The 27302-nt window shown below is 38.1% G+C and overlaps 1 long non-coding RNA gene across 1 annotated transcript; it reads left to right on the top strand.

Moving 5' to 3' along the window:
* The first annotated feature begins 703 nt into the window (after positions 1-703).
* Positions 704-2854, top strand: LOC112128171. Its single transcript, XR_002910888.1, has 2 exons — positions 704-942; positions 2578-2854. It is a non-coding gene; the product is annotated as an uncharacterized LOC112128171 (long non-coding RNA).
* Positions 2855-27302: the final 24448 nt, after the last annotated feature.

Raw genomic sequence — 27302 nt, 5'->3', positions numbered from 1 at the left:
CATAGTGGGGTATTTATTTCATAGGTTAAAGTTTAGATTTAGTTTATGTTAGAATAGGAGTATGCTGGGCGGCAGTGCAGCATATTATTTCAAGGCTCCACCTATGCTCCCCTAAGTCGAGTCTGGTGGAATATCGAGTACCCTCCAACCCGGATTCTAGACAGAGGATATGCATGTGTGACTGGGTTTGTATATAGTAGTATGTATGTATTTATTGTTTGAGTGAGTGTGGGAATGACTAGTTTTAGGGAATGAAAAAAGGGGTGCCAAAATGACCAAAGAAGTCGATGGCGCCCGACCAGAGCCCGACCTTGGAGTCACTCGGGCACCAAGGTGGGTGACTCCTCCTGACCCATCAGGGAGAGGTCAGATGCCTCCTAGGAGGTATCGTAATTCTAATTCTAATAGATGGATTCTAATAGAGAAGAGAAAAAGTATTTTATATTAAACAAAACTTATTGAATTTACAGAAATTTTACTTAACAGCCTATATTTCAAACCATGTACTTATGCTTAAAGAAAAGGCTAATTTGAAATTTAAAAACGTCAATATGAAGTTTTTTTTATGGTTAATTTGATGTAAAAAGCATTATACAATTGTACAAGTATAAATACATCCTATCATTAAAATATTCTGCTCTTCATATAATTTATATAAAACAGATTATGGAATACTCAATTTTAAATTGCCATGTTTCTACAATTCTTGGTGTATTTTTTAGTATAAAATTGAAACGCAGAAATGGAAGATTCAAGCGTTGTGCAATGCGATTCAACAGTGTCGTGTCGAGAGCCATAAGAAATTACTAACAGCTCAACACAAATTCGAAGAAAAAGTGCAGTCGTTCTATGCTGAAGAGACAAACAATAAGTTTGGTTCGACTTCGAACAAATGGTCGCCGCTACAAACTCATGATAAAAATGGAATATCATTTTTAACAGGTATTAAATCAATTGTGCTTTCAACTTTGAATATTAAATTCACTAGTTTTCATGGTCCGCTTGACCAGTTAATATCTTTCAATTAATTAAGGTTTTTATCGGGTTGTCCGGAAAATAATGCAGGATTTTAAGTTTTCATTAAAAAAAATCTATATAAAATATTCTGTTTACGTTTACAGGATTNTGGGAAATTATTTTGATTAAAGAACATTGCTTTAAAGTAACTAGTTTCTTTTTTTTTGTTTAATACCAAAATCCTGCATTATTTTCCGGACAACCCAATAGTTGAGATAAAAAAGTCAGTGTCAAGAGCGGGATTCGAACCCACGATCTTAAGCTAGATATGCTGCTACTCTTCCACTTGAGCTACGTGACCTCAATCCACTGGGACACTAACTTCCCATCTCAAACCCACCTTTTGAATTTTCCCTCCTTTTTGCCATTTTTTCAAATGTCATGTATTCTATTTGATTCTCGGCGTATCTAGCCGAAGATCGTGGGTTCCAATCCCGCTCTTGACACTGACTTTTTTATCTGAACTAAAAACCTTAATTATTTGAATATTAATTTAAATTAAATTAGTGATTCACTTGCTAGAATTGAAATATAGACCTCGGTCTTTTATTTGTCAAGCTCACCAAGTTGGGCTCCAGATGCTGTCAACAGCTAGGTCAATTCAGCACCCAATGCATGCAGTTAGATCCAAACCCATTCACCTTCACGCTCATTCTTAAATACATTCTCCCCTATTTACAAACCATTCATTCAATCAGGGTGGTGGAGAACTTCACATTCCACTATTGAACCTCGCACATTACACATTGATGCCAATAAATAATTCCACTCTCAACTCATGCCACACAAAACTGTCATTACTACATTCAAAATAGCAATCACCTATTATATAACTAACCTAAGAGATTCACTAGTTTCGTGGTCCGCTTGACCAATTAATATCTTACAATTAATTAAGGTTTTCAGTTGAGATAAAAAAGTCAATGGCACGAGTGGGATTCGAACCCACGATCTTCGGCTTGATACGCCGCTGCTCTACCACTTGAGCTATCGTGACTTCGATCCACTCGGACATCAACTCCCCCATCTCAACCCCACCTTATGAGTTTTCCCTCCTTTTTGCCATTTTTCAAATGTCGTGTAATCAATTTGATTCTCGCCGACAAATGAAATGGCCAAGGAGAGCTTTAGTGAAGTATACTTCAATTTAAACTTATTAAATTCACTTGTTTCGTGGTCCGTTTGACCAATTAATATCTTCCAGTTAATTAAGGTTTTCAGTGGAGATAAAAAAGTCAATGGCACGAGCTGGATTCGAACCCACGATCTTCAGCTTGATACGCCGCTGCTCTAACCTAAGAGAGTTGAAGAGGGACTCTTTTTTCCGCCACTGGCCCTTTCATGTTACACGTTAATCCTAATAAATACATTTAAACATGCTAGGGTGACACAAAACTATATTTCAAAAAAACTTATAATATTGTAATTGCGGGGTTAACTTGTGTTAGTGCCAAAGTCGAACGAACTTTGCCAACTCTTATTTCTTTTGGGTCTTCATAATTCATATAATTTTTAGTTAATTATTTTAACATTGTTCCTATTAACTTTGTTTATTTTTAGATCCAGCAGTTAAAGGTTCATCGAACAAGTTGCCAATTTTCAATTACAACCTGAAGAAATTGCAAGTGTCTTCACCTCAAGTGACTCAAGTCACAAGAATTAAAAATAAGCTGATAATTCAAAAATCTAAAGACAATTGATCCATACGTAAGCTTTTTTACTTTTCTGTGTGTTTTATATGAGCACAGAGGAAATTTGGCCTTACTGTACATGCTGCCGGGCCCTTCTAATTACTGTGTTGTCAACTGATTTATTATATATTTTCTCTCTCACTCTGCACTGACTTCTTTATTTTATTTTATTTTTTAAACCATTTGAGATTTGACCCACTATACCTCCTCATGCCCCCTGAACTTCTTGCAGCTGATAGAGGACTTTTCTTTGTCTTACTTGTAAAGTAAAAACGTAACTGTCTAAATGTGATATCAGTTTGCTTAGGAGGTTGACAATTAGATAATAGTTCAAAAGAAAGTTTAAACAGATTTGAAGCAAGTTATTTACTGTTATTAATATTAGATTTGCATTTTGGTTCAAATTGTAGGGTTAAGAAGTATTTTAAAATTTCTTGAACAAAAGGATCTTCAGTGAGGTCACAACAGAAATGGCAATTCTTTAAGTTTTGCCGAGCTTTCGACGATTATATCATCATCATTTTAGGAAAATATCGCAGTTAGAACGTCATATCATTTTAAAAAAAATTACAAAAAAAAAATTATTTATCTTACTTTAACTCGATGAGTGTTGAAATATATCTGGAGAGCAAGAAACTGCTAATAAGATTAATTAAAATTAGGTGTAGCTCAGTATCTAAACAATGAACAGTAATTAAAAACAGTTAATTAAAAACAATATAATATAAAAATTTACAAAATTATTTAAAACTACAACGTGGTCCTATAGGTTACCTCGGTTACACATAACTATTAAGTACACGTCTCTTTTTCTTCAAATAAATAATAAAATTACTTTTTTTTCCTCAGGTACATTAGAATATCACCATTAAGGTTAGTTAAGTTTTATAGATAACTCAAAAATAAAAGTGCTAACTTCTACCACAAGGGAGAGACATGTGGCTCAGGTGGCTTTTCCGTTACAAGTGAGTGTTTAAAAATGTATTGTATTTTAGATAGTTAAAAAAACATCGGTACAGGACATTGGGTATGCCCAGGTTGTGCTCGTATATCGTCGACACCGCTCGGCCATTTACGTTTGGGTTACTACTGCCCATCGAAGTTCTCGAGACTCTATTGGGATCTACGGACTCATTCAAGGCCTAGGCGGCTAGTTTACAAATTTAGCCTCTAGTGCTGCACTCTCTGTTCCCACTTTTTATCCAAAACGCTGTATGTGTTTAGGAGACCATCATAAACTGAAATGGAGTCCAATCTAATCCGTTTGCACATTGCACGTACTTGGGGGTAACGCTGATATATACCTTTTCTGCCAGTAATCTCTTTTCCAAGTTCACAAAACTGTGTATTTGATCTCTCAGCATTACAAGTATTACAATTCATATTTTAAATTTACAATATTGAGATTCCCGACATTAAATTTCGTACTCTTCTTTCTTGTTCGCTGCGGAGACCTCACGCGCAGTAGTCATCATGCACCAGTTTCAATGCCGCCTTCCCGCCGTTGTCGTCCGGTTGAACCGCGTCCAGGAGGTGTGGCTGCCTTGTAGTACTCTGGTCACCATTCCGGCGAGAGCGAGGTCCGGGATTCCCATGCTGCGAAGACACTCAGCTGACTGCTGGCAGAGGGCTCCTCTCCAGGAGACGGTGAGCGTTGAAACAACGATGCTGCTCGTCCCTCGCTGTTTTCTGCCGGTGCGCCGCGCTGAGTGGAAGTCCTGCCGCTACGATCTGGACGTCGATGATGTGGCTGGTACCATCCCTCGTAGCCAGGAGGGCTTGAACCTCCTGGTCGCCTTGGTGAAGAGGTGCTCCAGAAGAACGGTATACCCCTTCTGCTTGAGCCGTCCAGCGAGTGCAGCTACCACGGCGTCGTGACGAAGTATCCTTCCGCCGTGGGTACGCCAGCAACTCTGGACGACATGTGCAGGGGTCTCCGGGGCGTCACATCCAGCTCGGCAACGGAGGTCCCTTCCGCAGCGCTACTCTCCCCTTGCTGTCCTGGTCCTTGTGGGGAGAGCGTTGATCCAGGTCCGGGTGTACTGGATGTAGTCCCTTCCTGGAATGGCGCTGCTGTTCCTCCGTGTCCATGCTGTAGACGCCTTCTCCTTGCTGGCCTCCCATAGTGCCACTCCGTCGTACGTCTTGTACAGCGCTTCTGCCCAGAAGCGCCTTCTCTGCTCCGGAGTCGGATTGTCTGTCGGGAGGCCCCTCTTCCTCAGCTGCTGCTTTGCCCACGCTACACGCCGTTGGGCCGCCGTGCTCCTGACTGCTGCCGATCCTCTCTCACGCAATCGGTCGAATCTTCCTGCGAAGCTCCCTGGCACAAAGGTTTTCATGGCGGGCACCCCTAGCCTTCCATTCTTGATCGATGTGTGAAAGAAGGCTTTCGGGGTGTCCTTCGGTAGGTGCAGCCATCCTCTCACCTCTTTCCTCATTTGATGGTCTATGGCGGTGAGTCGGCTGGCTGTCGTCCTTCCCAGTACCAGGGGGTAGAACAGCTTCGGGAGCAGGTACGTCCTTAGTACCTCAAGTCGCTGCTGCGGCTTGAGCGCCCGGCCTTGACCCTCTGAAGGAGTGTCCCCAGTTCGGCTTCCAGCCTCATTTCCTTTACTCCCGATGTTCCGAAATCGACTCAGAGATACCTCCAGGTGTCCAGAACCCCGACCTGTGTCAGGGATTCCCTGGAAACGGAGAATCGTGCCGTTTCGTCGATTATCATCTTTTTCCTTTTACCGTCGGGTATTAGGGAGAGTACTGTTGACTTCCCCGGGTTCACCTCGAGCCCATACCTGGACGCTGATGACTCGAAAGCCCCCAGCGCTGTCCGGAGACCAAGCTCTGTCGAGGAGACGAGCACGACGTCGTCCGCCAGCGCCAGGGCTCCGACTCTGTTCCCTTCTAATCTATATCCAATGTGGGGAGGAATTGTAGACAAAATCTCATCCATCACCCAGTTGAACAGAGTCGGTGATAATGGATCGCCCTGGCGCACTCCGCGGTTCGGCCGGATCGCGCCCGATCTCCCTCTCTTTGACTCCAGGTATGTGCTTCCCTCAACAGTCTCGGCTATGTAGCGTCCCAGCTTTTCGGGTACACCCGTCGCAGCTATAGCTGCCATTAGGCCCTCTCTACTGACAGAATCGAATGCCTTTCTGAGGTCGAGGGTCGCTACATGTAGGCCATTGAGTCATTTTTTCGCATCACGGATTAGAGAGTCGAACAAGATAATATTTTCCGCCGTCTCGTCAATGCCTTCTGTAAATCCTCTTTGCTCGGGGACGTGCTGGATTCCCTCGCCAAGACCTTTGATGAATCAAACTTGAAAAAATGACCACTTTGAGTCAAGAAATTTTTTTGTTGAACTCATAATCCAACCTGTGTTGGTTCATCCGTGCTGATAACTTTTGTTCGGTTTGTCCCACGTACTGCATATTACAACCCCCACATGATACCCGATAAACCACATTGCATTGCGAGCCCACTGGTTCCTTTGCTTTCAGCTTCGCATGCAGAATATTTCAATTGTTTTTATATTTGTATGCAATTCCCAAGTCCCCAATTTTACATTGGAACAAACCTTTGATTTTCTGGGATACATCAGGTATGTAATTGATAGATTTAAAATTAACGGGTTTCAGACTATTGTTCTCCATTTCAGTCACTGGTATAATCGTCACACAAAGTTTTTTTTTTTTTTTTCTTATTTTGACATCAAACAATTATACAGCCCTTTTTTTTCCACACTTTTTTTTGGGGGGGGGGGTGGCTTGCAACACAAATGTGAACGTGAGCCCCCGTTGTGCCGCTGTTCTTCCATCGAAGAAACTCATTTTTGAAGGGGGTTGGGACCAAATTCAGGGTCGCTGAGATCCGATCCCGCCCCTTCCATTGATGAGTGCCGTGTCAATTTCTTTCAATTGTGGCCACCAGTCCCCTTAGGCGTCGAAAAAGTCCAGAGGCGATGGTGGGGATCGAACCCCACGACCGCAGGATCCACTAGCCGAGAGTCTGCCTTAACCACCCGACTACCGCTGCCCCCCATACAGCCATGTTACAAAGAATATATACAATTTAAACAGTTCATATTATATTTTCACAGACACATCATTTAAAAATTTTATTATCAAGTTATACACTCTGGGATTCTTGAATAGAGCTCTACTTTCAGTAGTTCTACTCCTTCTTTCTCAACATCCTGGTAGAATTTATTTCTGGCTGACGAATGTTGGCTGCAGTGAAACATTATGTGCTTTAGGTCCTCCTTTACTCCGCATGTGTCACAATTTGGGTGTTGTTTTGTGAAGATACGCTGCGCAGATGCCATGGTTTATTCTTAACCGATGTATGGTGGTTATGTCTTTTTTTGCCATGTCACACAAGGGTTTGGAATTTTATTAACATTACTTGATTTTTTGACCTTATTACCAATGTTTTGACCATTTTTGAATTCAGCAGTAAGTTTTTTAATTAGTGCCCCTGGGTAGTGGTTTTTTCTAAGTGCATTGTCAATTGTCTTAATATTTTCTTCTAAGAATTCAATGTTACTAAGGCCAAACACCCTGCCTATCAGGTTCTTGGTGCAATTTATTTTCAATGACAACGAATGTGATGAATTGAAATCGAAATATCTATCCTGACTTATTGGCTTCTTGTATCAATTTGTTTTTAATTGGCGCATTTCACTTCTTATGATAACGAGATCCACGTATGGCAGTTTATTATCCACCTCCTCCTGTATTGTAAATTTTAAAGATTCAAGGTATGAGTTTAAGTATGTAAGGATTTCCATTTTGTATTCTTTTGGTACAATACTCAATAAATCATTTAAATTCAAATGGTAATTGGATCAATAACTGGTCAAGTAAATCTCATAATGAGGCCTGCCAAAACTGACGACAATACACCCCCATGGCTACACCATCTTTTTGCTTATAAATCTGGTCTTCATATTTGAAATATCCGTTCATTAAAGTGAACGATAAAACTTCCATGAATAATTCTATTTTCAAGCCCAGACAGAACTCCTCGACCTCATTCCATCTTTGAATAATATAATTGACCACTCCCAAAGGCACCGATGTGAAAAGAGATTTGAGAAGAGAAAAGATAAAATGGTACAAGTAGTTCATCCTGATTTAACATTAAGCAATTTATTTTATCTTTTACTTCAAACGAATTTTTAACATTGTATCTATTTTCCAAGCAAAGTTGTTTTCTGACACCTCTTGCTGAAAACTTTTCAAGCCAAAAGGATCATCAAGCAAGCTCTTAGGTGGCCGCCCCATCTCCTGAAGGAGCCTGTACACCAGCACTCAGTTGTACTGGCACTGCTCTCCACATCCGCTCCATCACCCCATCAGGCCCTGGACTGGTGCGGATGGGTAGCTTAGCGTTCATTTTTATTTCCATATGCTTCATTTGTTTTCGTGCTTGTTGTTATGTCGGGGAATGGGGTTGGCAGCCCCAGACCCCCCATTGAGCCTCCGCCATGGGTTGCCCCCACACGCCAGTATGGGCAGGTCGGTAGGCATATGGGAGGGCTGCTCCCTTGTGTGGGCCCCTGTTAGGGGGTGCTAGAGATGTATGGTCTACGTTGGTGTCCTTCTTTGTCGGGTAGCGACTCTGTCACCATCTTGGAGGGGAACAGCACACCCTGTTCCTTCTCTTAGGACCATAGTTCCTCTAGCCGACATTGCCCCGTTAGTTATACCATCACACGCAATCTTCCATCCGATCAAGCCGTGTATACATTCCTGATCGGAAAAAAAAGATAGTGCGGGGTAAGCCGGCGGTACCACGAGGAGGTGGGGGTTGTCTGAATCGAGAGAGGCTAAGTCATCGAAGATGATGTATTCGCGTCTCGACCCATCCTTCACTATTGGACTCTCTTACTTCGGACCTCTATAATACTTCAGACCTCTATTAAGAGAGTCATAGTTACTCGCTTCCTCTGGTGTGATCGGCTGTATCAAGTTTTCATTTAAGCCCGCGGACCAGGTGATGGGCCCTGTCCACGGGGCCGACCTCATTTCGAGTACGGGACGCCATGCGCCTTCAAGCTGTGTCAGATCGTGCCGAGTGCACACCCTCCTCCCTTCGAGGATTTCCTGCGCCGCCCTCGCAGGATCTTTTTTATACATTGACTGGACCCGGGCGTATTCCCTTCTTCTTAATTGCTTTTTATTAGGAACACGGCGGTTTCTCCCCGGGTCCAATTCCTGGGTCGTAAGTGCCGTTCCCATTACGGGTGGAAAGACTGTTCGGAACCAGGTTCCTACGTCCTCCACCTCGCTACACCATCAGTGCAGAATCTGGATGCTATTGCACTCAATTCTTTTGCTTTATGTGACTCAATGCCTGATGCCGCTTCCACTGCGGCCTCAATGGCTTCTTTGTTTACTGCAGAGACACTCGGTCCGTTAGGTTCGTTGCTCTACGGTGCGAATTCGGTCAGAACCCTTTGCTGGGCAAGAATCTCTCTATATTTCGCATTTTTATTCCTGAGTCCCTTGAGAGCTTCTAGGGATCTTCCAAGATTCATGGGCAGCAGCCGCATATTCATGACTCCTTCACGTTCAGCTGCTGCCTCGGCTGTGGCAAGGATCCTCATTTCTTCCTCGGTCCACCTCGCTTTGGTTGGCCAGGCTGACACCATCGCATTCGCCTCGACAGGGTGGGCTCTCCTCCGGTGTACGCCTAGGCCTGTTGCCGTGGTGAAGCTCATGCTACAGGTCTCACACACAAACGAGGACGGTCCAGCTTACACTGATGTATGGTACAGGTACCTCATCAGTGGATGAGGATTTATTTTCTTTAATGTCTCTCTTATTATTTTTCGTGCCTGTAGTTTGTCGGGGAAAGGGGTTGGCAGCTTCAGACCCCCTAAAAGCCTCCGCCATTGGGTAACTCCACACGCCATATTGAGCAGGTCGGTAGGGACTTGGGAGGGCTGCTCCCTTGTGTGGGCCCCGGTTAAGGGCTTGCGACGGTGTCCTTCATGGTCGGGTAGCGACTCAGTCACCACCTCAATGAGGACTCGCAAACCCTAGTTCCTCACCTGAAGCCATAGTTCCTCTAGCTGACATAGCCCCTTTTAGTATGGCCATTGTTAGCTGTCTTTCGCGTTAGGGTAGAACCCAGGTTCAACAAAACAGTAACAGGCCCCGGCGGTGTCTCGAAAATAGGTTAGTTCCACACCTCATGGCCCTTCCTTTTAAGCGCCTCCAGGACTGTGGGGGCAACTGCATTACGTCATAGGACCGGTCTCCATGCGTCCTCCAACAGTGCTGGATCACGTGTGCCACCGTCTCCGTCCGTGTGCATCCAGCTCTGCAGTCTACCTCTCTCGTCCTTGCCCGTGCTCCTCTGTTGACCCTGGTCCTCGTAGGCAGGGCACCTATCCAGGTGTGAAGGTGTTGAACGAAATCCCTCCCTTGGATTCTGTAGGACCCTCTGTCGATCCAGGCCATAGAAGCTGCGACCTTTCTCGCTTCTCTGAGGTCACGTCCATCAAGGGATGTCCATAGCCACTTAGCCCACATCTTCCTTCCTTCCGCCTTCGCGTCCTCAAGTCCTTCCTTCCTAAGCTCCTTCTCAGCCCGGGCTAACCTCCTCTCCATTCTCCTTCCGTTGAGTGCTGCGATTGACCCTCGATTTCGCAAAATACGGCTTCTGGCACCGCTCTCAGAGCACATCACGAAAGACCATGTACTTCTCTTTGTTTGCCTCCGCAATGCGGCTCAATGCATCTCCAGTTTCATGTGCCTCTGCATGATCTTGTATATGTACTTGTGGCATAATATTTAAGGTCAGCAGCTCTCCCCATTAATTATTTATGCATGATTTGATCTAATTCAATCACAGTTAATTATAGTTAGTTATCATATCGGTGTGTCGCTTGCGCTTGAGTCTGCAGTGTGGACGTGCAGGAGGTAGGTGGTCCGGTATTCCTTGGATTTCTGCGTTTGGGTGGGACTGGAACTTGCTAAACATCTTCCGGTAGCTGTCTCTCAGTGCATGGTCCAGTAGAGGAATGTCCAGGTCTCGGTGCAGTGTGGTATTTCGCACATACCAGGGGGCTCCAGTTAAAATCCGTAAGGCCCTGTTTTGAAATGTCTGTATTATCTTAATTTGGCTGTTCGACACTGAGGCCCAAACACCAGAGCCATATAGCCATATAGGTCAAATGAGGGACATATTAGTCTTTGGTTGCTCAGACTGATAGTTGGGCTCTTAAGTAGTGGTTTGAGGTCAATTAGTCTGTTTTTTTGTTTCTTTTAATTAATTTTTTTTTTACTCGATGGGCTGTGGACAGCACATGGGAGAGAGATAAATATCCTTCAGGTAGTTTCATGTATAACTCTTCTGATAGGTTGCCGTGTAGAAAAGCTCTGGCAACATCAAAACTCATTATTCATTTTATCAGTAGCTTTTGCATAGGCGGTATTGGTATTCACAATAGGACTGAAGGTATAAAAATCTCCTTCACGTTGTTCATGAGCACAAATCATGCTTTAAATTGACCATTTTCTTTTTGCCTGAAAACCCATCTGCTGCTGATAAGTTTCTACACTTTGTTGGTAGGCAAAAACTAGAAGACTTTGTTTTTCTGTAGAGATGACTTCTCACTTTCTATAGCCGACTTCTCCTGCGTAGAGTCACTTCTTCGTCTTCATACAGTTTTATTTGTGTTTGCATCATCAGTTGTCTCGTTGTTGTCCAACTGATCACCTAAAAGGTTGTCTTCTTCACATTCAGTGTTCTTATCACCTGTGCTGTTAGTAGCATTGAACATTTCATTGTCTCCTGTCAGTCCCACGTCTCCCTCATTAAAATCTAAAGGTATTTTGTCTTCTCTTTTTATGATGATGACCTCATTATAGGTATTTTTAGTTGAATCATCCGAAAGAAGTGATATCAAATGCTCCTTCAATGTCCATGAAGGCTCCTAATGCTGTTTCTTGGTTGTTCATTGAACCTCTATTTGTATCGTTATTTGATACAATGCTGATTTCACAGGATTTTCCTTTAAAAAGCCAACGATCAAAGAATCATAGGATCTTCTTAATTCTTAAGGTTTTTCAGTGAGGGGTGACTGTGGTAGCTAGGTGGTTAGCATATTAGTCTCTCTGCTCGTAGAACCTGTGGGCATTGGTTTGATTCCCACCATCGCCCTTGGACTTTTTTTATGCACCTCGTCCTCCCAAAAATACATTTGCAGAATCTTACTTCTTTTCTGGCTGTTATGCAAGATCATAAGTGCATTATAAAAAAGATCTTTCAGTGCAGTGTGACTTTAATGCTTCTTTTGATCTGTTCAAATCTTTACCGATATCATTTATAATTACAATAAAGGATATATTTTCAGTATTTATCTTTGTAATATTAAGACCCAAAAATCTTTAAGTTTTTTAACTTAACATCCAAAGACTTCAAATGACATTTTGACTTACAACAATGGCCTAAGCAATTTTTCTAATGTTTTATTAATATTAATTGTTTGATTTTTTACTTAATCTTACTGTGATATTGGGTTGTCTGAAAAATGATGCAGTATTATGGTTATAAAATAAAAAAATACAATTAAATAAATTATTTAAAACTTTTTTTTAATTAATTACCTTCCATCACTTCCAATACATATATCCTCAGAATTTTGAGTCTGTTTATCGTTAACAAATACTCTAAATGCATTTTCTAACGACCAATGATCAATAAATTGTTTATGTTGTAAAATGTTGTCCAGGTGGTTGAAAAAATGGTAGTTGGTAGACGAGAGGTCTGGAGAATAAGGAGGGTGAGGCAGAACCTCATAATCAAGATCGAACTTTCTACATGTCACATGGGAACTAGTATGGCTGTGTAACAGAATCGGCCTTTTCTGGTTCCAAAGATGCCTTCATGATGCCGATTTCCGTTTGAATTGTTTCAATTTGACAGCAATACATTTTGGCATTGATTGTTTCGCCAGGATTCAAGAAGTTGTAGTAAATCAGCCCAAATGGAACCTACCAAAAAGTCACCATCACCTTTTTTTATAAGTTGAGTTTGGAAAATGTGGTGCTGCTTCTCCTTTGTCTAGTCCAGAGCGTCTGCTGTTATCGTAGATAATCGACTTTTCATCACCAGTAACAATTCTATCCAGAAAAGGTTTGTTTCTGTTTCGGCATAGAAGTGTTGCGCAAACTTCTTAACGATGATTTTTTTTTTTTTTGACAATCGTTTAATGCATGAGAAAGCCAACATACGAGCTTTTTCACTCTTACCAATTGTCTTAAGTGATCAGCGACGGCCGATTTGCTAACTGAAATATTATTATTCTTTGCAAGTTCCCGAACAGTTGTTCTGGTATTTCCTTCGACCAAAGTTCGTAGAACATCATCATCTAGGAAAGAATCCTTCCACGACCTTCTATCTCTTCAAGGCTGTCTCTCGAAGTTTTATTAACCATCTCAGAACGGTGCTCTCACTCACCTGCCATCGCCACAGACTTCATTAATGATTCTGGCCTTTTGGACACCGTTTCGACCGAGTTCGATCTCTTAAAACGAGAATAACGCGAAAATCATGCATTGACCTCCTTAAGATTGAATTATTCCCAAGTAACGAATTGTTACCGAGGTAAACATTTTTGTCTGGATGAGGATTAAAAAGTGTTGACATTCGTACAAAAGAATAATCCATCAAACTTAAACAGTTTAAAATCACCAGTTTTCGTGGTCCGCTTGACCAATTACCATTGACCATTGAAAAATGGCAAAAAGGAGGGAAAATCCAAAAGGGGGGGTTGAGGAGGGAAGTTAGTGTCCGAGTGGATCGAAGTCACGATAGCTTAATTGGTAGAGCAGCGGCGTATTTAGCCGAAGGCCGTGAGATCGAATCCCGCTCGTGACACTGACTTTTTTATCTCAACCAATACCTTAGATTACGATTTTTACTACATAGTATTTTTATACTTCAACATGTTTGATACAATATAAATGTATGTAACATGATGATACATTGATGCAAAACTAAGTTCTGAAGCCAAATTTTTTCCAGATTGATCCGTACGTGTTTTAAAACACTTTTTTTATTAACTTATCGAATGAGTCGACGACGGTCCCTTCTCTCTGGAAAATCGTGCACCTCACACGAACAAAAACGTGGAAGATATCCGAGTAATTTAATCGGATAAACTTCGAACTCTGTTATTTCCTAATAGAAAAGCCGAAAGAAAGAGGAAAAAACTTTTACTCTTAAACGTCTGACTTACNATTGATTTTTTTATCTCAACTAAAAACCTTAATTAATTGTAATATATTAATTGGTCAAGCGGACTACGAAATTAGTGAATTTAATGAAATACACAATACAGTCAACACACGTAGGCTTCGGTTGTAAATGTACAAATTAAATAATATTTATATAATGATTTATTGTTAAACAAACAAATTAAAGACAATACATACAAGAACACTTTTCAATTAATTAATGTTTAAGTAAGGTATTGGTTGAGAGAAAAAAGTCAGTGTCACGAGCGGGATTCGAACCCACGACACTGACTTTTTTATCTCAACTAAAAACCTTAATTGTTTAAACAGTTTATTATATAGAGGGGTAATTGAAACAAAGCATGAAAACCTGCATTATTTTCCGGACAACCCAATATAATTAGACACCTTAAAGGGCCATTATATTTAGAGGAAGTTGTCAATTTTGAAGTGGTTAGTAAAGTAACTATTTTTTCCTATTTATAAAAGTACAAATAGTTCGTGTACCCTGCTCTCATTATTTACAGTAAAGGGGGGGGGGAACTACCAACTAAATTATAACCGGGCCACTTTACAAATTATAGTCATTTGTGAACTTTAATTAAGTCTGTATTAAAATGTCAGTTTGGCAGATCCGTTTCCCTGCTTAATCACGTTTTTCGACGCTGATGGCTGAAAAAAAGAGGCCACCACACAACGCTCACGGTAAGCTGGAACTTCGATCTATTAACATTTTTCAGCCACCTTAGGGAGCTACCCAGAAATTGGTAGGTTGATAAATAACCCAGATTTATTGAAACGATTTCTTTCTAATTTTGTAGATTATTAAAAGGCAAACAATTGTAGCAATCGGTTCTTTAAAAAGAAACAAAACTTTACAGAAGAACCTTTACAAGTGTTTCGAATAATTTTTTGAATGGTGGTAATCAAATATTTGGTGTATTTTGGCTTGAACTTGCGACTCAAGCAGTTTGATCTCGTCTTTTGTGTAAATTTGTCAAAAACTAACATCCCAACTAAAACATCGTTGCTATCTTCCTACGGGAAAACAAAATTTCACATATTCATGGCAATGGAAAAACTTGAAGCTAGATCACAACATGGCTTCTCACGGAAAGCTTCTTCTTCAAACATTTACCAATAATGTACACAATCATACGAGCATTTATTTTTTAAAAAAATTAAAATGAAGCGAAATTTCAATTTTTTTTTGTATCATTTGTTTTTATATTTAATTGTATATCAATTTTTGTTTTATTTATTTTTATTTTATTAAGAAAGAGCTCAATTGTTTTATATTTAAAAAAATTCTCAAATATACAGGAATTTACATGTTTGTATTTCATAGATTTTTTTAAAAGAAAAAGCTAATTTGAAGTTAAAATAGTAAGTTTGTAGTTAAAAAAGGGTTAATTTAATTTTTATTTTTGTTAAATTATTCTTAAAATGGTGGAATAAATTATTTTGTATGAAAAAGGTGTCAAATTTTACGCTGACGCCAAAAATTCACAAATCACAATTTAAAAAAATACCCTAGTACAAATTCGTTGTATACTAAGAACAATAAAACAAAAAAAGATAGCCTATAATAGACGGAATAGATTTTGAAAAAATAGTACTGAAAAATGTCGACCTTTTGGCCTCTCTTGGAACACTTACATTGCTAAAATTGCTAAAATACGATAAAATTTGAGAGTTTTATGCTTCAAAAAAAGTACTGGCTCTCTTGAAAAAGAAATGCGTATCACCAATAAAATCAATTGAATGGAAATACAATTTAAAAAATAAATAGGAAAAGGAAACAGTTGATAGAAATGATGAATGATGTAGTGAGTACGGTGTTCAATCCTTTTTTTTTTTTTAAAAAAGATAGTTTCTACTCAGAGTAAGTCGTTTTTCAACGATCCGGATTTCGAGCCCTTAGCTCATCATCAGGTTGAAGGATTTCTATAACCACGTCTCTCGACATGAATTGCAAAAGTACTTTTATAAAGGAACTATCTTTTTTAAAAAGGAAGGAAACAGTTGTTCGTCCGAAAAATTTACCCAACCCCCTTATGGGCAGACCACACCGAACAATTTATGCAAAATATGTGCTTAAAAAAATTCTTCTACACATTAATCCTTTTTCACTCCAAATTAACCTTTTAAATTAACTCTAGTTAACTGAAAATTAACCATTTTTAACATCAAATTAACCCTTTTTAACTTCAAATTACCCGTTTTAACTACACATGAACCATTTTTATCTTTATATTAACGCTTTCTTTGAAACATTAAAAAACATAGGGGATTGTATGAATTTTTTAATTAAAATAAATCATTTTATTTTTATTTATTTATTAATTTATTTTTTGTGTATCGTAAAAGATGTGTATCTTATCGTCGTATATATTTACCCTTTTTAATTTTAAATTAACTCTATTAACTTCAAATTAACCATTTTTAATTTCAAATTAACCAATTTTTAACATCAAATTAACCAGTTTTTAACTTCAAATTAATCCTTTTGTTTATCTTCAAATTAACCTTTTTTTTAACTAACAATTATCAATTTTTAACTTCAACTTAACCCTCTTTAACTATATATGAACCATTTTTAACTTCAAATTAACCCTTTGTTGAAAAAATTAAAAACATAGGAGATTGTATGAATTTTTTAATCAAAATAAATCATTTTATTTTATTTATATTTATTTATTTATTGAGTATCATAAAAATGTGAATCTTATCATATGCGTTTGATAAAAAAAAGAAAAATGTAAATTTCGCTTCATTTTAATTGTTTTAATAAATGGCCTTCAACCAATGTGAGTCATTTACGGTATTTACATTAAATTAAGCCTACATGATCTGTACTGGTTGAAGATCATTTATTTAAAAAAAAAAAATTAAAATAAAACGAAATTTTAATTTTTTTGTGTGTACCATTTTTTTATATTTAATTGTATATCAATTTTTGTTTTATTTATTATTATTTTATTAAGAAAGAGCCCAATTATTTTACATTTAAAAAAATTCTCAAATATACAAGAATTTATATGCTTATATTTCATAGGATCTTTTTTTTTTTTTAAGAGCTAATTTAAAGTTTAAAAAGAGTTAATTTCATTTTTATTTTGGTTAAATTATTCTTAAAATTAATCGAAAAAACTTTTTTCAGACACAAAATGGTTTGCAACAACCCCCCTATGAACAAGCAAATGATCTTAAAAAATTGTTAAACTACGTTAAAATTTTAAAGTTTGATCTTTAACAGTAAGTACAGAATTTCCTGTAGGGGAAATGCGTATCAAAATTAAAATCGAGTTTAAGTGGAGTATCAAAAACAAAACAAAAAAAGGAAACAAAATTAAACGGTTCATCCAAAAAACTGTCGATATCCCTAAATAATTTGCTTCTTTTTTTTAAATACAGTTTTCTATGTATGTATTTCAAGGTCGTTACCAGTGGATTATTTTTTTACTTAGTATAAAGAAATAATATACACAATTGTGTTAGATGAGATTAGGTATGGGAAAAGTTTCAAAAAACAAAAGAGGATTCCAGTAAAGTAAGCCCAAAAAAAATCTTTTGAATAAAACATTTTGAATTCCCTTTAAAGCCTTAAGTACAAATTTTTATAGCAATAAAAAAATAGTCAAATTTTGGCTTGATTGCCAGAGGAATGTTTTTTCCTTCGATGTCCTTGTGTTCCTCTCAAAAACGTTTTCAACGTTATTACAACCCATTGCGTTTAGTGGTCTGTTTGACTAAATAACTTTTTGAATTTTTTTGGCAAAAAGCAGCGGCGTATTGAGCCGAAGGTTGTGGGTTCGGATCCCGTGAGAGAAAAAAAGAATAGTTATTAAAACCCATTAAATTTAGTCGTCTATTGACCAAATTACTTTTTTCAATTAATTAATCTTTATGTAAGGTATTGGTTGAAATGAGAAAGTTAGTGTCACGAGCGGGATTCGAACCCACGACCTTCGGCTAAATACGCCGGTGCTCTACCACTTGAGCTATCGTGACTTCGATCCACTCGGACACCAATGACAAAAATGGCAAAAAGGAGGAAAATTCGAAAGGTTGTAGGTTGAGATGGATAGTTGTAAGAGTGGATTGAAGTCACGATAGTGGTAGAGCAGCGTCGTATTTAGCCGAAGGTCGTGGGTTCGAATCCCGCTCGTGGCACTAGCTTTTTCATTTCAACCAAAACCTTACATAAAAAGGTAATAACCGTTGAAAAGCAGAATATCTCTTCTTTCAGGTATATCAACAATGTTTAGATTTTATGTCATTATAATAGAGATAAATAAGGATGCAATCAACAAAATGTCTCGAATTATTTATTAACTCCGGTTCTAATTTATTTATGGAAGCTGTTTTGAGTCATGGCCTGTGGATATAAGGTTCTAAACCGTTGAAAAGTTTCATGTAGATTAGTTGAGTCCTTTTAAAGTTATGACTATTTTTGTTATTTTCGAAAATTTGTAAGGTGAAAATTTTCATGAAATTTTTTTCTCAAAAATTTGAATTCGTGGGAAGGAGGGTTTGTAGTGCGAAAAACGAATAAGAACTTTGTTTCTTGATAAATTTTTGTTTTTGACGAATTCGCTAAGTTAATCACAAATGATGCAGACTATAATTTGGACATAGTGAGCCTCCACTTATCAGTTTATCTCCTTGCAGTATTTTGAGTAAATGTCTTAATTTAACTTGTAACTTTGTCATTTCTTCTCTGAACGATGTTCAACAGGCTTGTAAAGCCGGTTCTGATAAATCCCGAAAAACTCACCCGAGTCACATTCATAAGAGGGCCGAGGCGTTTCCGATTGTATGCAAAAGGTCCCCATTGTACATGGGTCAGTAACGAATGCAGGCGTGTCTTTCTTTACCGGTACCGGCATAAAAGGGGCATATAATAAGGCAAGGACGGGGCTCGTTATTTTCCCCGTTACTCCTACACAGCAGGTGACAACAAGAGGTGCTTGTTTTTCGGCCCGTTGAATATTAATAAATCAGAGTGATGAACGACCACAAATCAGCTTTCACCCCTCCATCGGACACGATTCAGGATGATATAGATCTTAAAAATACAAAAAGAAGCATTAAAAAGAACTAACGAGGGCCTCTGAAATCTACCATCCAGTTCTTATTTTATTATTTTTACTACTTTTTATTTTCCATGAAAAGTATTATTTTATACAAATCCTACACCTGTTTATTATATTCTAAATTGGACATTTAGTGAATTTGTGTTTTAATTAGTATTGTCTGTAAGCAATATGGCAGTCAAAATGATGCTGCAGACAGAATCCTTCGTCGTTACAAAATCCGCACGGTATAGACCTCACGAACAATTCTTTGGTAAAATAAAATACCATATGTGTACTTACTTTTAAGTATTTCCCACCCTCATTGAGGATTGCTGGAGCGTAGGTTTGAACCGGACCGGCCTACAGCTCTTTTTCACCTTCTGCATGACGTGAGTAAACATAATCTAGCGAGAATTGACAGCGCTCAGTTGAGTGAGATCCGTGTTAGCTGATTTTTGGCTGTATGTCCGTGCTGGATCGGTCTAGAAGTTTTTTCATCTTACCTTTGAAGTGCAGATGGCGGCTGGTTGTGAGCTTTGACAATTAGCCCATGGCTGAAGATGGCAAGAAGCCGAGACGCATAACACAAACTAATAAGCAGAACAAAATGAAACCACAAGTCATCGTACGCTCTTTATAGTTTTTATCTAGGATCGTTAGTTCTCCCAGTTCTGAATTTGATCGCTAAACCATGTGTATCAATCGTTCCGAAACTCTTGAAAAAAGTGGTCAATGGATCAAAAGAAGCAATTACCTGACAGAGTAAGGTCTGGACGATATGGCATGTGTGGCAGGAGTTCAGTCCAATTAAGATTAATTTTCCCTTGGTCTGATGGAACTGTATGGTCGAGAGTTTCATTTCTTCTTTCTAATTTTTCGCATTAGATTTCATTTTTCATAAGACAACCGATAAAAAACAAACTGCTAATGGTAATTATCAAAAAAGCACAGAATGGACCTCACGCAATAAGCAGACCTAAATCGGAACAAAGGTTCAACACATTACCGGCTCCAGAACGTAGGAGGAAACCGTACATCAGTTTTTAGTAAAGATATATTCGATCGTTCTTACCGTACGTAAATCAGGTACCGAGTACTCAAGTTTCTCTGCTGGAATATTTACAATGGAGACATACGTTCCCACTGGGGTCGTAATGTCATGTAACATTGAGGTTCTTTAGTATGTGCACTTGGCCGATTACGCCTTATCACACGTTTTAGATTCTCAAGTTAGGAGCGACTCACCTCGGAAAATCGGCTGCTTCCGTGAGGTTCGGTGTACAAGCCCACATCATCCTGCAGCATGCTGCCGACATGTGGACGTCTCCCGCTTGCCCCCCCCCCACCACTCTAGGGGGTGGTTTAACATCGTGCGTAACCGTGTGCCGCGCGTAAAGGGATACCCAAAAGGGGTCGAAATGCATCGACCAAGTCTCCCACGCACTCCTGAGATAGAGACGATACCTCTATCTCCTGGGTGTAGGGGTTCCGCTACGTCGAAACCTCCGGATTCGCTCCAATCCGATTACACGACATTTGAAAAATGGCAAAAAGGAGGGAAAACTCATAAAGTGGGGTTGAAATAGGAAGTTGATGTCCGAGTGGATCGAGGTCACGATAGCTCGGGTGGTAGAGCAGCGGCGTATCTAGCCGAAGATCGTGAGTTCGAATCCCGCTCGTGCCATTAGCTTTTTTCATCTCAACTAAAGACCTTAATTAATTGTAATGTATTAATTGGTCAAGCGGACCACGAAATTAGTGAATTTAAAGTATTCACATAGTTGATACATAGGTTTGCCAGTCTTTGTCCATGGCTAAGATTTGGATAGCTTGTTTTTGTTGAGTTTTGGTCCACCAGTTTAGTGAAGAAATAGTAAACAGTCGCAAAATGTCTGATGAAACAAGATGAACGGAAACGAGTAAAGGTAAAGGGTCTGTGGATTTAGTTTTGATCATGGTTTGTTTAATCTACACCCCTTTTCCTATTTATGTAAATGTTTGATTCACCGTGTGCCATTTACCATCTCCGGGCTGTTTTTCAAAAATTTAAAATATTCGCAACCAAAACATATATAGATTACCCAAATCACTTTGGGAAGAATTCAAACAAAAGTGCCATGGAGGTGGAAAACCGTATTTGCCATACCGAATTCGCGGTCTTAACCGGCGGTCATCTCAATCCGTAAACGGCATCCTCTGCATACTAAACGCTTTGATTTGAAAGGTTCAGGAGAAAATTATAAATTACCCGGTCCGCCGTCTCTTTCTCGGCTGTTAAATATTCATGTCCCCATTATCCCCCACACCGAGAGACTTAAGGTGTCGAAGGATGTTATATATTTTATTTTATCTTTATCCAGACCGTTTCCTATCTGAAACTAAACGTTTTTGACCGTCTCGTTTCCTCGCAACAGGATGGGGTAATTTTCTCTTCTGGCCTCAAGAAATAAAACAAAACTTAAATCTCGGCTTTGTTTGAAAAAATCCTTCAAGTTATTCCCGTAAGCTACAGTACAAACTAATAGCCACTTTTTAAAATTAAAACTGAAATGAAGACCACTCTAAATACACATTGAAAGAAAGAAAAAGGAACGAGGAAAAAGGATGAAGAAGAAGAGAATCATACTTTTCAGCTTTGTATTATGAGATTACCTCTTGAGATACCTTTAGCTTCTTCTTTGCCGAATATTTCGGTCTATTAGACCTATTGCGACTTTTAACCATTTTCTACTTGTCATTTTTAAAAATTGACCCACTAATGATGATGGCGTGAAGTTTATGTGATTAGTGTATGGAGTACCTCCTGTATTTTTTTGCATGTCAATAACTTGCTGCCTCATCAGAGCCTTTTGTGTCTTAATAAAGATTCAACCAGGCGTCACTACTACTTCGACAAGTCCACCTTTCGAACGACAGCCGATGAACATGGAACACCCTTACAAGGGATCAACCGTCGACGAGTTCTCATCACTAATGGAGCAAGCATCTGGTAGCGCATGCAGTTCGCTTTAAGGATGGGAATATTGTACGAGGGGTATGCTTCGAAGGGTAACTTAGTGACACTTCTTGGACAAACAGATTAATATGCCTAGGTTAGGCCTAAATTCAACATTCATTATCGGAACATGCATTAGAATTCACAAACTGGGTCATGTTAACAGCTCACACTCGCAAGGAATTTAAGGACAGCGCATGGCACTTAGCACAGTCAATCTAGCTCGATAAGCCCCACTGAAAGATACCACACACCATAATTACATTTGGTGCTTTAGCAAGTTTCAATAAAATAAGAGATCTCTGGAGCTGAAAATGAACCTTTAGCTTAGTCGTGTCCGACTATTTTGGTATGTTTTAGACTTTGTACTATCTCCAAATATGTGTTTTGATAACTGCCTGATAACTGACAATAAACAGTCTGACGGACCAAAACAGCTAAATACAATTTTGGAAGATTCATTTCCACTCTTCGTTTAATGCTACTTCCAAATCCATAATAGCGGCTGGTCTGATCGGTTCTTACTGCCGAGGTCATCCCATAACGTCTCAATAGGATTGAAGTCTAAGTGCCAATTCCATTGTCACCATTGTAAATATTTCATGGTGATCTCGGCAGTATACAGACCTGGTCCGTCTTGCAGCAAGACGAAATCATCTTAAAAGTACACACGTGAATCGTTTTACACGTCACACGTGGTGAGATTAAGTTTTACTTGAGGATAATCAAGATGCCCATGAACGATGGATGGAGGTAAGAAATCTCCAGGACTATTTCTCCTGTTTGGAAGAATAGTTTAAAAAATATAGGATCAGATTGAACGAAACCAATTCCACACAAATAACCTTCATCTTTTGTAGCACCCCTCATCCAATCCGACTGTAACTCTATTCATCTCCTGTCAACCAATATATTCTGCTCAAGACTTTACAACGAAAAATACTTACTTGGAATTCCCAGGACTTAAAACAGCCTACGGTACCAAATTCTCAAAAGAGCGATTTACGACGAAAAGAAACATTCGCTAAAAAACACATCAGTACTAAGCAGAGGAGTAGTAAGCAGTGTAGTGGGTGTGAAATATAACGCTTTAAGAGAAAGTTGGTTTATCTTGTTGCTCTGTTTTCTCATTAATTCGTCGTCCCTGGTGAAAAATAAAATCCCATTCCAGGGATAAAACTTGGTTGGAAAAGTATTCGAAATAAAAAAGAAACGAGAGATGACAACGTTGAAATTACAATTCTAGCCCTGGATAAAATTTGAAATATGGTGCTATGCTTGTAAAAATTGCCGTTGACGGCTTAAGGGTTTGAATCGAAGAGGAGGAGGCCAAAAAGAGAATTATGTGCTAACACAAAAAACGACCAAAAAGAGAGGTAAAAAAAAAGAAATCGCTCCTTGTCCAAAAAAGACAAAAACCCAGCCCCGAGGATGAAGGAGGATTTTTAAGAGGAGGAGGAGAAGTTGAAATGGGGCTGACATCAATTGGTAGTGGTTTTCTGAGGGTAGGGCTTGTGATTATGGGAAAAATAAAGACATCAACTCCCGACGGTCATGGGCCCCTACCTGACACCTGGAATAAAGGCAAGAAAACCGGCCGCTCCTCGTCTCCCTTTCTTTCTCCTCCGTCTCATTCCGACCCGAGATCCCTTCTTTTTACACGTTCTCATCCTTTATAACAGCGACCGGCAGCCTGAGTCCGTGCCCGCTCTTTTCCTCCGGCTCGAAAAACCGCCAAAGACAAGGAAAACAAACACGGCCTTCCATAAACTACAGCCCTTACTCGAAATTTAGTACCAATGACAAGTTGTGTTCTTTCTTTGATTATAATACAAGCCCAGGTGTAACAATAAACATGGGAACATTCTAAAGAATGTACAAATTTCCAAGTTATCAAATATATATGACGTTGACATTGTATATCTTAAAGCAAAATGTGTACTGTAAACAACCCTTCCCAAAACTGAACAGTCGACATAACATTATGATCTTACATACAGGGACTCTCGTGAGCGTCAGAATTTCAATTTGGACTAAAAAGTCCCTATTGTATATTTCCAAATTCTGATTCTCAATTGTTTCCGTGATATTTTGCTTTGCAGTTTCCATATAATTCGCCACACCTCATAAAACGTTAATCCTACTGATCCAAGATCCAAACTTCTTGTTCTAAGTTGAAGTAAGTTTTTCTTGGCTCGGTGAATACTGACAGTAATGGCGCTTACAGAAATTTGCCCCAATTAATGAGCATCAAACACATGTACTTAATGTATCAAAGTTTAGTTACCAAAAATGTAAAATTAACGTTTAACATATCTTGGCTGAGATAAAAAAGTCAGTGTCACGAACGGGATTCGAACCCACGACCTTCGGCTAACTTTTTCATCTCAACCAAGACGTTACATCAAAAGAAGATTAATTAATCGAAATAATTTGGTCAATTAGACCACTAAATAATAATGGAATAATGTTAATAAATGGAATAAGGTTTAATTTATTTCTTTTACGTCAAATTAAACCTTTTTAACTTAAAATGAATCTTTTTATTTTCAAATTAGCCCTTTTTAACTTAAAATGAATCTTTTTATTTTCAAATTAGCCCTTTTTAACTTAAAATGAATCTTTCTTTATGTTCAAATTAACTCTTTTTAACGTGAAAATGAATGCTGTCTCAAATTAGCAATTTTTAACCTAAAATGAATCTTTTTATTTTCAAATTAGCCCTTTTTAACTTAAAATGAATCTTTTTTATGTTCAAATTATCTCTTTTTAACGTAAAAATGAATTCTATCTCAAATTAACCATTTTTAACCTAAAATGAATCTTTTTATTTTCAAATTAGCCCTTTTTGACATAAAATGAATCTTTTTATTTTCAAATTAGCCCTTTTTAACTTAAAATGAATCTTTTTTTATGTTCAAATTAACTCTTTTAAACGTAAAAATGAATGCTATCTCAAATTAGCCTTTTTTAACGAAAAATGAATGCGATCTCAAATTAGCCATTTTTAACCTAAAATGAATCTTTTTATTTTCAAATTAGCCCTTTTTAACTTAAAATTAATCTTTTTTTATGTTCAAATTAACTCTTTTTAACGTAAAATGAATGCTATCTCAAATTAGCCATTTTTAACGAAAAATGAAACTTTTTTTATCTTCAAATTAACGCTTTTTTATTTAAAATTAATGTTATCTTCAAATTAGCCCTTTTTAACGTAAAATGAATGCCATCTCAAATGAGCCCTTTTTAACTTAAAATGAATGCTATCTCAAATTAGCGTTTTTTAATTTAAAATGAATCTTTTTTATCCTCTAATTAGCCCTTTTTAACTTAAAATGAATCTTTTTTATCTTCTAACTAACCCGTTTTAACGAAAAATGAATCTTTTTTTTTATCTTCATATTAACCCTTTTTAGCTTCAAATGAACGATATTTTCAAATTAGCGCTTTTTAATTTTAAGTTAACCCTAAAAACTTAGGACATTGTATAGAATATACTGATGAAAAAAATAATCGCACCACTCTTAAATGTTAATGCTACTTCTTGTGCAAATGGGATTAATCAGTATAGAAGTAAAAAATAAATTGAGTGGTGCGTTAAATTTGTCCATCAGTGTAAAGGCAATTTTTGGAATGATAGTTCGACTCACAGAAGCTCTAGTTATAAGCTATTTACGTTAAGTCTCCCAGCCGAGGAACTTTATAATAATTTCGTATTTGTAATCAATTAAACTGCGTCCCTGCGTAGGAGTAAAAATATAACTCCACACGCAAGAATAATAAAAAATCTCTGGTTTAATGTATAATGGCAAACTAAAAAAAGGACAAGAATATACAAAAAAGACACTAAAAATCAATGATTATTACTCCACCTGCTTTAATGCAGTTTCTCTCAGCTGAAGAAACAAGAAGAAAAAATTAAAAAATAATATTTTATCAAGCACATCATGGACATATCGAGAACATTGCTCCTAGCTTGTTACTGTCATTACATCATTTTTGGTCTTCCGGGCCGGATTCCTTTTTTTTTATCTCTCTTCTCAATATCATTGGCTTCAATTTAATTACTGAATTTACTATAAAAATGCAGGTGCTTTTTTCCGACACATTGTTAATAAAAAAATCTTCAGTTTTAATTTCTTTGTCTCTTATGTTCCAAATCTTTCTATGCTAATATATTTTAAGTTAGATTACTATAGAGCTAATGTTCGTATCTCTATTCATGAATTATATCGCAAATGTGATTGAACAATCAAGAAAATATTCCAAATAGTAGTTACGAAATAACCACCTTGTGCCTGGAAAAATTAATCCAACCTTCCACTGACGTTGTTACAAAGTGTGTCACGTTTTTCAATAAAATCGAGATTATTTAAAATGGACCAGATAGTTATACAGACAAAAAGGAAAAAAAGGGTAAGACGAACCAATTCCACGTTGCGGCGTAACGGATGGAAGGTAGTGGTTAACTTCTGTGTGGTAGATGGACAGGACGAGTCGAGGGGTATGGCACAGCTCTATCATTACTTTTCCGGAATGTGCTTCCTGATTGGCAAATGTGACTCCTAATTACACGAAAAATAAGAGGGCAGACTTTCGATTATAAATTGTAATAAGGACTTTAGTTAAAAGTAGGCGCAGGGAGGACAAAGACCAAAGAGGCAATTTCGAATACTGAAAACAAATCTCGTCCTCCAACAATTTGGTAATTGGCAACTCTCTTCGCACGGCAGTGGAAATTAACACAAATCCGTGATTATTTATTTTTAATCTTATTACTCCTACCGTCCCCTTAGAGTTACGAACATGCAACAAGTGCTACAATCAACGCGTCAGTTTTAGTTTCTGATCGTTTTGGTCTGACTTTTTTACCTGTTTCGTCCTGTCGCGTTGCTGCGTTATGTCATCTTCAGAAAGATCTTTTAAACAACAAACCCAGCGTTTATTGATAGCAACTGAGTAATAAATCGCTCGATCTCCCCCTGGTAGTACCTTTTTGGGATAGTCACAACCAGAAAGGAAGAGGTTGGGACTATAAGTATGGCAGGATTCCTTACCATGAAAAGTTATAGGTTTGTTCCGTCAAATTAACCCTTTTTAACTTCAAATTAACCATTTTTCGATTCAAATGAACTATTTCTTTAAAATTAAAAAAAAAAACTTAGATGGTATAAAATGTAAGCATGTAAAGTAAAATTCTTACATATTTACGATTCTTTTTTTTTTAATTATTGGGTTCTACGAATATGAAAAATTATGTAAA

This window comes from Cimex lectularius, unplaced genomic scaffold (genome assembly GCF_000648675.2).
Source record: "Cimex lectularius strain Harlan isolate CLEC.00 unplaced genomic scaffold, Clec_2.1 scaffold105, whole genome shotgun sequence".
Lineage (NCBI taxonomy): Eukaryota > Metazoa > Arthropoda > Insecta > Hemiptera > Cimicidae > Cimex > Cimex lectularius.
This window is presented reverse-complemented; position numbering and strand designations above follow the sequence as displayed.